This window comes from Schistocerca piceifrons, chromosome 5, assembly GCF_021461385.2.
Source record: "Schistocerca piceifrons isolate TAMUIC-IGC-003096 chromosome 5, iqSchPice1.1, whole genome shotgun sequence".
Lineage (NCBI taxonomy): Eukaryota > Metazoa > Arthropoda > Insecta > Orthoptera > Acrididae > Schistocerca > Schistocerca piceifrons.
In genome coordinates this window covers 473,102,364-473,117,870 of record NC_060142.1, presented here as the reverse complement: position 1 = coordinate 473,117,870, position 15,507 = coordinate 473,102,364, and the positions used below count along the sequence as shown (strand labels likewise).

At 40.4% G+C, this 15,507-nt stretch overlaps 1 protein-coding gene and 1 non-coding gene across 3 annotated transcripts in view; both read left to right on the top strand.

Annotated features, from left to right (window-relative positions):
* The window catches only part of LOC124799248 (uncharacterized protein C18orf19 homolog A), a 68,825-nt gene that overhangs the window by 8,086 nt on the left and 45,232 nt on the right, over positions 1–15,507 (top strand). The window lies entirely within an intron of this gene.
* On the top strand, positions 10,602–10,675 carry Trnat-ugu. The gene has a single exon. It is a non-coding gene; the product is annotated as a tRNA-Thr (tRNA).

The window sequence follows — 15,507 nt, the reverse complement described above, 5'->3', positions numbered from 1 at the left end:
AGTTGCTTCAGTCAGTGGAGATTTGATCTTAACCCGCTTCTCCTTTCGTACGTAGTTGATTGTTACCTTGAATCCAGCATTCTAGGACCTCTTCTCCTTATGATGCAATATATGCTGGAAGGCAGTGTCATACAGCAATTTCTCCTTTTCTTTAGTAATTGACCTGACATATTTTGTATATACCTTCCATGAATTTAAAAAAAAAAAATTGCTTTGGCATAAATATCTCGTACCAAACTTTGTCATGCAGCACACTACATCATGATACAGAATATGCTGCATCACTTAAAAAACTCATTGATGCTGTGTAGTTATAGACCATGTATAATGACCTCGATGTCAATGGGACATTAAACCCCTATCATCCTTCCTTCCTTCCTGTGGCAGAATTTGGAGCAACTGCCACTTGTATTGTTAGCTGCTACAGAGTCACCGATGTCCTGTTAAAAACTGTTGTCGTACATAACAGCTGTGACTCCTTAGACTAGCTGTGTTAATACTCTTCTTTTTCATATGTAAAGCTGCTAACTTTAATTGTAATTCATCAAAAATATATTCCCTTTTTAATTGTTGGCTTTTAGTACATGGATTTACCAGTGCACTTTTTCTTGTCAATCAGTTATTACTTGGTTGTCAGTGGGAACCACACCGTAGTCCAATAAATCTTCATTCAAAATGTATTATTATTCTTAAATGATTCCATTTTGTGATTGCTGTGTTATTTCATGATTCTCTTCCAACATTATTTTGGTCTGTGTCCTGTTCTAGGGCACCAGAAGGTATTGTACCCATTAAATTTCAAAGTTTAAAATTTTCTGCTTTCAATGAGTGTGGTTTAGATGCTATTCTGATATCCCTTTCCTAAGTAGTTAACTGTTATCTTGAATGTAGAATTCAAGGACCCCTTCTCCATATGATGCAATATACGTTGGAAGGCAATTTCTACTTTTCTTCAATAACTGTACCAACACTTTTTGTATATTTCTACCATGTATTCTTAAAAACCATTGTAGTATTTATCTTATAACAAATACTTCAGCCAAAAACAATACCAGCAGTGCCTTGGCCGCAATTCACAAAAAAACATATCATGACAAAACAAAATTTTCTTCATCATTTAATTACTTTTGGTTTGTGGCAGACACAATAAAGTTGATATCTGGTGCAAACTGTGAGCAAGTAGAGAGACAGGGAGGGTGATTGGGGAGGGTGGGGGGGAGCATATAGAGGTTCATGGGATAGAGGGGAGCCGTCTGTGGTCTAGCCAGAGGTAGAGATAGAGTCCTATTGGACTGGGACTCTTCCAGTAATTGTTTTGCGGAAGATACAGAGGTGGCATCCTCCGGTAGATCTTCTGGACTGCTGGGAGATGTTTATGGAATTGTTCTGCTGCTGTCGACCATGTGCCGTAGCAGATAACAACTGGTTCAGGTGGCAAGGGGATATCTGGAAGTTGTCCTTTGAATGTCTGCATCTTGATTGTGCCTTAAAAAGAACTTTCTTTACCACAGAGATTAATTAATATACCATAGTGAATTACAGCCTTACATGCTCTGCTGTACAACTCGTCAGATTCATGTTAAAAGCAGTCACTTCAGTTTTAATTTTCATTCGAAATTTGCCCCTATGTAATGCCCCATCAGCATGCTGAGTTAAGTGGGACTTTTTATCACTCAAGGCCTAATATCAGAAAGAAACAGGATGCTGTACAGAAGTGTGTATAAAATTATTTTGTGTTGTTAAGGACTCTGGTACTTAATTTTTGCAAAATAAAAAAATGACACAGTTTAGCAGTTTTATTTTCCAATGTCCTGTCACGGAACAGATTTTTGTTGCAACTCAGAACTTTTAAAAAATCAAAACTTGGTGTGCAATTTGTCCTATAGGTATGACATTTTGACATTGCTTACTTTTTCTTTATGTCAAAACTGAACTTATCATCTTAAAAATTATAATAAAAGTAAGCAATTGGATCTCTGTGTCTCTCAGTAACGTTTTAAATAATATTTACAAAATGATCTGCTACACAAATGTTGTTGTTGTCAAAAGATATGAGAAGGAATTCACAATTCTGAATTGGCAGGAAGAATTAAAAAGCATAAACACTAACCTCACTGTTGCAAGCTTGGCAGACTATAATTTTTCCACCTGTTTTATACGACTAGCCTTCGAACTAATTATTTTCACAATTTTCTTTGGTTGAACTATTCACACACTGAAACTAGATTAGACTTTGAATGGTGAACATATTACACTTTATACATCCATCAGTACACTATGTGCTACTATTACTGTTCGACAATTGCTTCACTTGTATAAATTGAGACTCTGTGTATAACAAAGGGGAGAGAGAGAGAGAGAGAGAGAGAGAGAGAGAGAGAGAGAGAGAGAGAGATTTTTTAATCACAATGGCTAGTCAGCTTTAACTCTCCCCTTGTGTATGTGTCTTTATATGAGGTCAATTCAAGGCCTATGAATATCTTCCTGTATAGAAACACACAGCTGCCAGAATTCTATGAGCTACAGATTTCCCCCCACCCCCCTCAAATATCGGTTTCAGTACTCTTCAATCATTGTAAGCAATTCTAATCTTTTGAAAATACTAGAATGTTATGTTAAATTAAAGAAATAGTTTCCTTTTAGGATTTTAAAGCTAAGGTAGGTGTCAGCTTCAAAATTGGCCTTTTTAGGTGCTATAAAATTAATGGTTTCAAGATTAATTAGTCATGAAATGCATAAGTACAAATTTATTGAAAACTAGGAACTCAGGAAAAGAATAGCTTTTAACAAAAGGTCTGTGGTCTACTTATCATGTGCCACAGCTGATCAACCCATTTGTATACAATTTTTTGACGACAGATTTATGTCTACTTATCATGTGCCACAGCTGATCAACCCATTTGTATACAATTTTTTGACGACAGATTTATCATAGGAATATGATTATTTTTATCGTATGTTTTTGTTTTCCACGTGTACACTGAGGTGACAAAAGCCATGGGATAGTGATGTGCACATATACAAATAACAGTAGTATCGTATACGCAAGGCATAAAATGGTAGTACATATGAGGAGCTGTCATTTGCACTCAGGTGATACACATGAAAATGTTTATAATGTGATTATGGCTGCACAGTGAGCATTAACAAACTTAATGCAGAATGGTAGTTTGAGCCAGACACATCAGACGTACCATTTAGGAAATTGTTAGGGAATTCAATATTCAGAGATCCACAGTATCAAGAGTGTGCCAAGCATACCAAATTTCAAGCATTACCTCTCACTGTGGACAATGCAGTGGCCGACAGCCTTCACTTAATGACTGAGGGCTGCAGTGTTTCGATAGACTTGTCAGTGCTATCAGACAAGCAAAACTGTGTCAAATAACCACGAAAATCAATGTAGTACATATAATGACTGTATCCATTAGGACTGTGCAGCGAAATTTGGTGTTAGTTGACTACGGCAACAGACTACCAACATGAGTCTTTGCTAACAGCACAACGTGCCTGCAGTGCCTCTTGTGGGCTCATGACCATATTGGTTGGACTCTAGACGACTGGAAAGCCATGACCTGGTCAGATGAGTCCCAATTTTGAGTGTAGTGCAGACCCCACAAAGCCATGAACCCAAGTTGTCAAAAAGGCACTGTGCATGCTGGTGGCGGCCCCTTAATGGTGTGGGCTGTGTTTATATGGAATTGAATGTGTCCTCTGGTCCAACTGAACTGATCATTGGCTGAAAATGGTTATGTTCAGCTACTCGGGGCCATTTGGAGCCATTCATAGACTTCATACGCCCAAACAACAATGGAATTTTTGTGGACGACAATGCGCCATTTCACTGGGTCACAGTTATTTGAATTGGGTATGAAGAACATTATGGACAATTCAAGTGAATATTTGGCTACCCATGTTGCCTGACATGAGTCCCACCAAACGTTTATGGGACATAATTGAGAGGTCAGTTTGTGCACAAAATCCAGCACCAGCAACACTTTGGAAATTATGGACAGCTGTGAAGGCAGCATGGCCCAGCATTTCTCCAGGGGACTTCCAATGACTTATTGAGTCCATGCCATGTACGACGATACTGGGCACTACACATTGAAGTTTGAATAGTTTGGCTCGAACCCCTACATGCTGTAGCATGAAAATACAGGGTGTTACAAAAAGGTACGACCAAACTTTCAGGAAACATTCCTCACACACAAATAAAGAAAAGATGTTATGTGGACATATGTCCGGAAACGCTTAATTTCCATGTTAGAGCTCATTTTAGTTTCGTTGTTCCACCTATGCTCAATGGAGCACGTTATCATGATTTCATACGGGATACTCTACCTGTGCTGCTAGAATATGTGCCTTTACAAGTACGACACAACATGTGGTTCATGCACGATGGAGCTCCTGCACATTTCAGTTGAAGTGTTCGTACGCTTCTCAACAACAGATTCGGTGACCGATGGATTGGTAGAGGCGGACCAATTCCATGGCCTCCGCGCTCTCCTGACCTCAACCCTCTTGACTTTCATTTATGGGGGCATTTGAAAGCTCTTGTCTACACAACCCCGGTACCAAATGTAGACTCTCATCGTGCTCGTATTGTGGACGGCTGTGATACAATACACCATTCTCCAGGGCTGCATCAGCGCATCAGGGATCCCATGCGACGGAGGGTGGATGCATGTATCCTCGCTAACGGAGGACATTTTGAACATTTTCTGTAACAAAGTGTTTGAAGTCACACTGGTACGTTCTGTTGCTGTGTGTTTCCATTCCATGATTAATGTGATTTGAAGAGAAGTAATAAAATGAGCTCTAACATGGAAAGTAAGCGTTTTCGGACACATGTCCACATAACATATTTTCTTTCTTTGTGTGTGAGGAATGTTTCCTGAAAGTTTGGCCGTACCTTTTTGTAACACCCTGTATACAGGGTGAAGCGAAATTTGTGCACTCGAACTTCGCAGCGTGACTCCCCACATGCCAGCAATAAAAAAATGTCTCTCACAAAATTTCGGCCGGCGAGTAGATCCGACAGAAAAAGTATGTTAAAGTGTGGCAATCTGGCAACACTGTAACCACATGTATGGTAATTACCTCTGTCGGTACATTTTTGTTGTACTGTACTGTCGGTGCAATCGGTAGAGTTTTGGGTTAGCATGCAGGAGGTCGTTGGTTTGATCCTGGGTTGGGGTAAATGTTTTTTATTTCATAAATGCAGTCCAAGTGGTATGGTATCTGGCATCTTAATAGTCAACAGTGATTGTAGCGGGTCCTCTAGAAAACATTTGAACTTACATACTGCAATTGTAGAAATGGAAGATTGGTCAGCTTTGAAAGAAGCTCTTTCCATGTCGCAGGTGTGACTATTCGCACCACTTCATCTACTAGATGCGAAACCTGTTTTCTTTGTACCCTCCTCCAATGGTCCCATGGATTAGTACCAACTATTATTCGTGCCTTGTTAAGGTTAGTTACATTTCGTTAGGGCCTTATGTTTCCAGTAGGACTAGCAACGTTCTTTGTGAATAATGCCCAAACTCAGTTACTATTTCTATGAGTTATCACCGTGGTCCCACTAATTATGCCTTTCAACACTGAGTCTGATAACCGCATACTGTTTAGTATGTATCTCAATCCATCATTGTTATTATTATTATTATTATTATTATTTTGTCGATGGGATTGTGGAAACATCACATCTATTACCGTTAGGGAAACAGTGTAATTCGAAACCGAACATTTCACAATTAGCGGTGTCGGGATAATCATGTAGAAGAATACCTGTGAGAGGGTAATGCGCATTAGGTGGAACAGTGCACAGGACTGATGGCTTGTTTATACTATATGCCCTGTCCCCCAGACAGGGACTAGTTGAGAGCGGTGTAGCACACCCGTGACAGAATCCCATGTTATGTGTACACGCATTGAATTTTCTCATTGTAAACCTCTAAACCAGTGTGGCAGACTTAACACATATACAAATGATGAATATATAGATATGCCTCTGGTCCTCGATGCATCTGATAACCAGGCTAGTGTTGCTGCTTGTGAATATGCTGCTAGATATCTTCATTGACGCCATCCAAATAAAAATGTGTTTTCTCATCTGGGGCTGTGCCTTTGGGAGTCAGGTTATCTCCTTCCACCATCAATTGACAGAGGTCGTCCATGGACTCGCCATACTCCAGCTACTGTGGAAGCTATTCTGGAGGTCATACACCAAGAACGTCAGTGAAGTACATGTAGCTCAGCAAGGCAGCTGTGTGTCTTGCAGTGCATGGTTGTTAATGTGCTGCACGATCCTCAACTGCACCCCTATCATTATGCTTTCATGCAACATCTGCGTCCTGCTGATTGCCGTCAGCAAATGCAATTCTGTGAATGGTTCCAACAACAAGCCAATGAGGACTTCAGGAACACTGTAATATGGTTGGATGAAGCAGCATTTCCTCGTGAGGATGTCTTCAATATGCACAATGCCCACCATTGGTGTGAGGTTAACCCGCATGCCACCCACAGCCACGGATATCAAGTTTGCTTTGGTGTCAACGTCTGGGCCAGAATATTGGGTGATAGGTGTTTGGGCCCCTACATGTTGCCTGACCAGTTGACTGCACAGAGGTATCATGCATTCTTCTCAAACAATCTGCCCGATGCGCTGGAAGACGTTCCACTACATGTTCGGCAGAGGATATGGTTTCAACATGGTATTGCACTCTGGAATTGCGCTCTGGAATTAATGTGGAACAGTATTTGGACAGAACATTACCAGGAAAATGGCTCAGATGTGGAGGTCCAGTTGTATGGCCACCGCATTCACCTAACCTAAATCCCCTGGATTTCTTCCTCTGGGGACACCTGAAGGAGCAAGTGTACACTACTCCGCAGACGAATGTGGAATAATTAGTAGCGTGTGTTCATGCTGCTCTTGTTACTGTGGGCAGCTTTGCTGCGAAGGGTCCAGAGCTGTATGATCCGGTGGGTTGTGCAGTGTTTCAACGTGCAGGGAGGTTGCTTTGAGCATCTGTTGTTCAGAGGACAACATATTCTGTTGTGATGGTCATGCGGTCATTAATAGTGACATTATTATTGTCACCAGTTGTTAATGTGCAACATCAGAGCGCTCATATTTCTTGTAGTATAAATGGCAAGTAGATGATGTGTTATTGTACTGTGCCATCATTTTTAGCACCTTGAAATTGATATTGTTTTTGTAGTTATTCTGTCCTAAGGCAGGTCATTTGTCTCAACTGTCTACTTCTTATCTATGTAACCTCATATTTGTTATGTTCAGCCTTACAAAATGTTATAAATTTGGGATACATATGATCTAAGGAACGGTGTATATTACAACCTGAAAATCAGAATCAAATTAGCAAATAAAAACAATGTGCCCCAACCCAGGATCGAACCCTCGACCTCTTACATGCTAACCCAGAACTCTATCGACTGCACCAACTGTACAGCACGAGTAATATGTGCTGACAGAGGAAGTTACCATTCATGTGGCTAGCAGTGTTGCCAGATTGCCAGTCTTTAACATCCTTTTTCCGCTGGTTGTACTTGCCGGACGAAATTTTGGGAGAGACGTTTTTTGTTGCTGGCATGTGAGGAGCCGCGTTGCGAAGCCCGAGTGTGCAAATTTTGATTCATTCTGTATATATTTGTTACACTCTACTTATTTGAGTGGCCCAGAGATGTGGCTGGTCTCAGTGTTTGGCTACGTTTTTCGTCATAGGGTGCCATCTCACACCTGTCATAAACTCAGTTTTTAAGCTGAAATAAAATATAACAAAACAATGCAGGCAAGTAATGCGGTTAGATTTAAAATATTGAGTCACTCATGTTGATTTATAATTTGAACAAGTAGTTTATTTTTCTTCATTATAGTCACTAAACACTTAAAATGCAGTTTGAGGGGCTTTTCCGTAAGGGCAGCCTTTAACAACTGATGCTCCAACACTTCACAATAAAATTCATATGTCGCGATCACGGCACTCAACAGTCTGTTCACAAATCACAAAATACACTCTTTTCTGCTGTCCTAATCCACTATATTGCGCTGAACATTATCGCTTTCGAACATGGCTACCAACCCACTACCACCCCCAGATGCGCGGCATGTCCAGCTCTTAGCGTCGCTCAGAACCAAGTCCCCTGTCACCAAAGATGGCCGCCCTATCCACCCTCGAAATGACTGCCTAACTCAAAACAATGTTTGACAAAAATAATTACAAATATTGTAAAACTAAACACAAAAACACTTATTATACATTGAAAAAATGGAAAATTTTCTGTATCTGCAATCGTTTTTTCACAGATAATGTTCTTGTGGCATGATATTGCTTTTCCTGAATTTTTGATACTTAATTATGTCTTTAAACTTTAGAATGCTGCCGCTGGTTTCGTCTCTTCAAATTTATTTATTACCATAAACACAGTTTCTCTCAGTTGAATCCTATATTCCGACCTCTCATTCAAAAATGGTCTAGATACTGCTAAATCAGCATGATTGCTTGAAGCAGCTCTACTAGTCGCATCCGTAGGCACTTTGTTTATGTCATTCGGCCAAAGCATTGCCGAAATATTAGCTTTTGAACTTTCATAAGGTTACAGTTTTGTAGGCAACAGTAACTTTTAAACTATTGCATATTTTTGTGGTGCATCTAGATAATTTAGCTTTACATATTTTTCTGTCCATGAGTGCCAACTCGCACCTTCGTGTCACTCTTAGTTCTGTTTTTATTAATTTTTCTGTGGCATATAAATTTCTCCAAGAGCACAAACACGGCCAATGCGCCCCTGCCAAGTGTCCACTCAGATTTTTCCAACGCCGCGTACAAGCTAGCCGCTTGCCACGGCCCCATAGCAACCGCCAGCCACGTGGCGGGAAACTGCTGCTCTAATCTCCTGCCACGGCTTGTACAATCACACGTCAGACTGCCGCACTATGCTGGGCAAAAGGAGGTCCAACAGTGTATTAGGAGGTATCCCATGATTTTTGTGGTACTCTCTGAAGTGTTACTCATTCATCATAAATATTCACACTTAGTTTAGTTGTGCATCCTGTATCATGAAACGATTGTCCATATGTAGGCCAAGTCTACATGTATTGCATTCAAAACAGGTTTCTCCATGGCACCCTCAGTCATAAGAAACTTTGCACTTTCCTGAACAGTTTTCTTCAGAGACAGTGTTATTTTCATTTGAAGATATCCCCATCTTTTGGCTTGAAGCCTTTGTGGATTTTCTGCTTTGCTCGGTTATACTATACAAAGTGTATGGATAGTTAAATTCTTCAAAAGCTGCTCTACCCCATTTAGCTGGAACGTTGTTGACCTCATCCTCTTGGGTGCTGGGTTCAGTATGTGGTAAATTACACTTTCATTTGGCAGTCTGTTTCCTTGCACCACTTGATGTACCTTCTCGTAAGTGGATATGAGGACAGATGCTAGTCGTGTATGCAACTGCACTCATTCTTGAATTGTAAAGAGAGAGAGAGAGAGAGAGAGAGAGAGAGAGAGAGGCTTTATCTTGAAGCATTGACAAGAAGTTGACATTTTTCTCATCAGCTCATTTCACTGTAAGAACATTGTTCAATGATATGAATGTTAGTTCACCCTTTCTCAGGTTAATTCCTCTGGACAAGGGTGGCAAGTTTTTCTTCGTTGGTCTCTCAGCCCTGACAGCGTGATTGCTACTTTCTGACAATTCTCTGGACAAGTTGGGAGAGCTGTACCATTTTGTCCATGTAAATAGTTCTCCAATGCCCAAACAGTCTCTCAGAATTCGAGCAAAATCTTTTCTATTGATGGGAATGTGACAGCCACATCACCATTCTATTCCTCTTTTATAGTATGTGTCTTCAGATTATAACATTACCCATTCTTTGACGAGCATAAACATCATATATGCTTACGCAAAGTGATCTCTCTTTAATGGATTATATTGAACATATGGAAGTCTGCCACTGAAGTTCATCAAGCATTCATTGAGGTTGACATTTTTGCCAGGAACAATACTACTTGAACTCTGTTGATCAGTTGTGAAATAACTAGTTTTACCTTCCACAGTTTATCATTTTATGTTTTAGTCAATTGATAGCAAAGTGCAGGTACCTAGATATAGCCTTGAATCTCCGTAGTGACATTGTTTCAGCAGATACTAGAGTCTCAGATATTTTTATTTTTGACCAGTTGTCTTTATTGAAGGATGTCTGTTACATGAGGACACAGACAGCAAAGTGCACCTTCAATTTATCACCTATTACAGGAAACAAGCATGTGTTGTCACCACTTGAATTGATAGCAAGTAATTTTGCTGCACAAGAGTTCGACATGTCCGAAAGAACAGACACCGTATCCATATAAGTAAATAGTTCTGGCGATACTGGCCATGACCTCCTCCTTCTGTGCGGATGCACACATATTCCCCGAACTCTTACGGGACTTGGAAGAATGTCATTCCACGAGTAATGAGTGTGTTGGGGTGAGACACTACGAATGTAGTGTGTGGACATACAAGGTGAGAATGTGAGTCTTGCAGGACACGCGTGTGCGAGATAGTCCCTGCAGTCGCGCTATTCATCTGTGTCCTCAGTGGCTCAGATGGATAGAGCGTCTGCCATGTAAGCAGGAGATCCTGGGTTCGAGTCCCGGTTGGGGCACACATTTTCACCTGTCCCCATTGATCTATATCAACGCCCATGCGCAGCTGACGGTATTAATATAATTCTAATTTCGTTCTAGACGGCTGCAGGTCATCAATGGTGTCTGTTCTTTCGGACATGTCCGAAAGAACAGACACCATATTCATATAAGTATATTTAAGATATACCTCCCATTTTTTCTCAGTGCTTCAGAGTGTTGTGTGGCAAGTTCTGCACCTCTTACACTGTCCTACAAATTTTCAAAAGTTGAATGTTATCGTTAAGGAAAAGTTTCATGTAAGTTTTAAGGGGCACAGAACATAAAAATTATGTTTACATTTATTTATTAGCTCTTGCTTTTGACATAATGATACTGAATACGTGAGTCACACAGAAAATATGAAAAATATGTGAAAAAACATGTAAACATGAAAAAGAGTCAGTTACTTTAAAAAAACTTTTGTGTGTGTGTGTGTGTGTGTGTGTGTGTGTGTGTGTGTTCCAGGACTATCCCCTTTCACATCCAGCAATAATCACTTAGTGTGACAGCATTCCATTTCTCTTTATATCTTTGCTCAATCACTGAAATATCATGGGGGAACCACTCATCATGTTCATTAATCACATCACTACAATTTGGTGGCAAGGAACCTAGGTGTGATTTCAAAAAGCGCATTCTTTAGTTACGTATTACACTTGAGGTGTTTATGCAAGCACATCAAATCATCTCAAAGTCCTTTGAAATTTTTATGTTTGAACTTTACCAGAAAGCTGTTCAAAACATTCTTTTGACGTATTTAACTGAATGCAGAACCATTTGCATCTAAATGTTTTACAAAATTTATCATAGCCCCTGTTTTATATGAAGCGCTAGAAGCAAAACTTTGTTTTGCCCTATCAGTGGTTTGTACAATACATTTTTCATTCTGGGATTTAATGACTGTCTCATGGGCCACCATTGCTGAGAACAGTGTTTGTCTGTAGTATGGCTATCCCATTCGCAAAGGAAACAACAGTATGTGGTGTAACCAGATTGCATCCCTAATAAAATGGTAATAACTTTAAAATCTCCACACACTTTCCACTGATATCTCATATAGACTAATCCTATGAGGATATTTCTCATATTTGTATGTTTCTTTTGTATTTGTAGCATATGCTACAGGAACGGAAGGGAACTTGTTGACTTCAAGACTTGTCTTCGAAGCATCGAAGTCACCATTCATCAAGACTGCGCTTCGTTTTCAATGCCTACATCAGACCAATTACATCTTTGCAGAATGTGAAGTCTCCCTCAGTTTTAAAAAAGTGCACAAATTCTTTATTTAAGGATGAAATGTCGTCTTTTTTGCCAAGTCTTGCAGATACTTCCACTGTTGTAACTGTGATACCAGAAGCTCTGCCGTATTTTTAGGAAGTTTAGATTCATGATGAGAGCATTAAGATGTCATATTGTGATTCAAAGGTGATGTGCTTGGAAAGAGGTTTGCGTGTCTTGAAATTGATGGCAATTCATGTTCAGTTATGGAAGCACAGTTATCTTCATCATAGCTCTCACAGGCATTTTCTGGGGGTTCAGGAACAGGAAATTTGTTATAAGATACAGGGCAAGTTGCAGAGGGTATGTTACGGTATACATCTGTTGATCTTTTCTTCATTGATATTCCTTTATTTTTTTGGGTGAGCTATAGAGAAATAACAGTAAGTAATATGGATGGGGTGCTCCCCCCAAATCATGGGGACTCCAAATGCTGTATGGCATACTTTTTCTATTCATCCACGCATTCAGGTCATATGAATATGTAATGCAGCGGGCATGTGGTGCCCATTTTTTTATGCAGCGCTCTTACATTATAGCCAAAATATAATATACGAAGGTTGTTTTTTAAGTAAGGGCCGTTCGCACGTTTAGTCCCGTAGTTCGCGCGGACGCCGCAACAAGCCACCGCGCCAGTTGCCGGCATCCTTCCCGTTCTCACTGATGCAAGTTGCAGCTCTGTAGCTGACGTGTACGCATCGCTGTGCTACTTTATAATGTTTACGATTATTGAATCGCCCGCCGCGTGTGAGATACGGTCAGTGATACGTTTTTTGACTGCGAGAAGCCTATCAGCTGCAGAAATTCATCATCAGTTAACAGAAGTTTATGGCTTGAATGCAATGAGTGAAGGTAAAGTGCGTCAATGGGTTAGAGAGTTTAAAAATGGCCGTCAAAATGTCCATGACGAAGAATGCTCAGGCCGGCTCTCTGTGATCACTGATGATTTGGTGGCTGCAGTCGAAACAAAGATTTGCGAGGACAGAAGATTCACAATTTCCACTCTTTCTTTGGAATTTCCACAAGTTTCAAGATCGGTTTTGTACAAAATTGTGTCTGAAAACCTAAACTTTAAGAAACTGTGTTCTCGGTGGGTACACAGACTCCTCACAGAGGACCACAAAGGGAAGAGATTTGCCACTTCATTGGACTTTTTGATTCGTTACGAGGAAGAAGGGGATGACATGTTGAGTCAAATTGTCACTTGAGATGAAACATGGGTATCCCATATCACTCCCAAAAGCAAGCGACAGTCGATGGAATGGCGACACACAACCTCACTCGTCAAGGTCAAAGCCAAACAGACGCTGTCAAAGCGCAAGATTATGGCAGCTGTGTTCTGGGACCAGCGCGGTGTTTTGCTAGTGGACTTTATGCCACGAGGAATGACAATCAACTCAGATGCCTACTGTGCAACTCTAAAGAAGCTCCGCAGAGCAATTCAAAACAAAAGGCGCGGCATGCTGACAAAAGGAGTTTTGCTCCTGCACGATAACGCTAGGCCTCACACCTCTCAAAAGACTCGGGATTTGATTGATTCTTTTGGCTGGGAAGTTTTGGACCATGCACCATACAGCCCCGACCTTGCTCCTAGCGATTTTCACCTTTTCCGGTACCTGAAACACCATCTTGGCGGGCAGCGCTTCAGTGACGACGATGAAGTGAAAGCGGCCGTGAACTCTTGGCTGTCGGAGCAGGCGGCCGAATTCTTTGAAGAGGGAATTAAAAACTTAGTTGTGCGGTATGACAAGTGCTTAAATAAACAAGGCAGCTATGTAGAAAAATAGGTAAAAGTGTGTAGAATCAGAAAATAAAAGTTTTTTTTACAAAAGTATTTATATCTTTCTTTAAAAATAAAAACGGCCCTTACTTAAAAAACAACCCTCGTATTATAGAAAGCATAATTTGACACTTTCAAGAAGCATATGTTACTTCACTGAAAATATGGCAGAAGTTATGTCGATTATTTATGCATTTCTGAGATACTTTATACTTGCCTGTAAATAGTAGTTTGTCATCTGGAAGAGTATCACAACCCAATTATCACAGAAGCACTTCGAGGCACTTCGAAACAAGACCACTATTTTATTTATAATATGTGCCACAATGCTTCTTATCCAGCCACAAAACCATTGAAAGATGTGATGGACGTATGTGCGGATGTACCTGATCACATGATGATACTGTCCTGTGAGAATGATTACATGCTCATGCAGTGCAGCAAATTGTGTCTCTGTACTTAGTGACGAAAATGCGTAATTTTAGGTAATGGCTGCAGTTTGAAAACTAGAACTAGCATGTGAATTGTAATGTCAGTTTCAAATTTAGTGACATGGAATTAACCAACTTTAGCTCTTTTCATTCCCATAACATTTTGTGTAAGAACAGTGTTACAGCCTACCTACTGTCAGTTAACAAGATCGTCATCCAAACAATATTGCCATTTGCATTTTTTAAGTTTCATGTTTTACGGTTAATCATGCTATTTACATTTGTCCTACGGTGTTTTTGATACAGACCATAATGGAAGTGTGACCAAGTGCCTGGTAGTAATGCTGCATTTACCCTGTTATCTTATTCATAAACTTATCTATAGATTATGTTCGTTGCAGCTAATTGTTACTTACTTCCAGGGTTAGGCTATTAGCCTGTTGCAACCTTAGCTTTCCTACCAATTCTTCATGGGTCAACAAAGTTCTCTCCTTCCAGTAGGATGATATCTATGCAAGATGTCGGATACCACTTGGAAGCATCAAGGATCAACAACTCACGATTCTTTAGAAGAGCCTCTGGCCTTCTGCTCCAGACTATACAGAGCCAATCTATAACCATCCCAGTGGTCATTCATCCTTTTCTGTTACAACAAAATATGACACCAGGCAGCAGCTTTTCCTTTGGCATAGTTTTAATGGTTGAGGATGATGTAGGGTCATATCTTTGTTCCATTGGCAAGCACACGCATTGTCAAAGTGATTCTCAATTTGTTATTTATTGCCCATAGTACGAACCAGTACACGTATGGTGCCTTTCTTCTTCAACTGTTGCACAGTATGGCATGTAGAAGTGAATGGGAGTCTCATCAGCGTTTCTGAGAAGCACCTTTCTCAGTCTTACACCATGTCGCTGATACTTTGATAATTGTTCCACATATGATGCCGGTAGACACTGAGCAAGGGATGTTCGACGTCATAACAAGTGTCCATTGCAGTTGCATCATACTTGTGCACCACCCACAGTTGACTTTAAATTGGACACCACATTCCTGTGCCAATTCAAGTGCTTTATTTTGTATGACATGGAGGGAAGCTGCCATTCTTTCTCTATGTATCTCATGTCAAATGTAACTCCTTCGATCTCAATACTTTCAAAACTTTCACTCTGTGGGTCACTGAAAGCTTTCCTAGTTGACTTTGCAAGTTTCAGACATTCTTTGTTCTTATGCCACCTCGAAATGTTGGCTTCTGGCTTCTGTCACTCCATGTGTCCTCAAAGCTGCACAATTGTTTGTTGCTTCTGCATGCCGAACAACCAC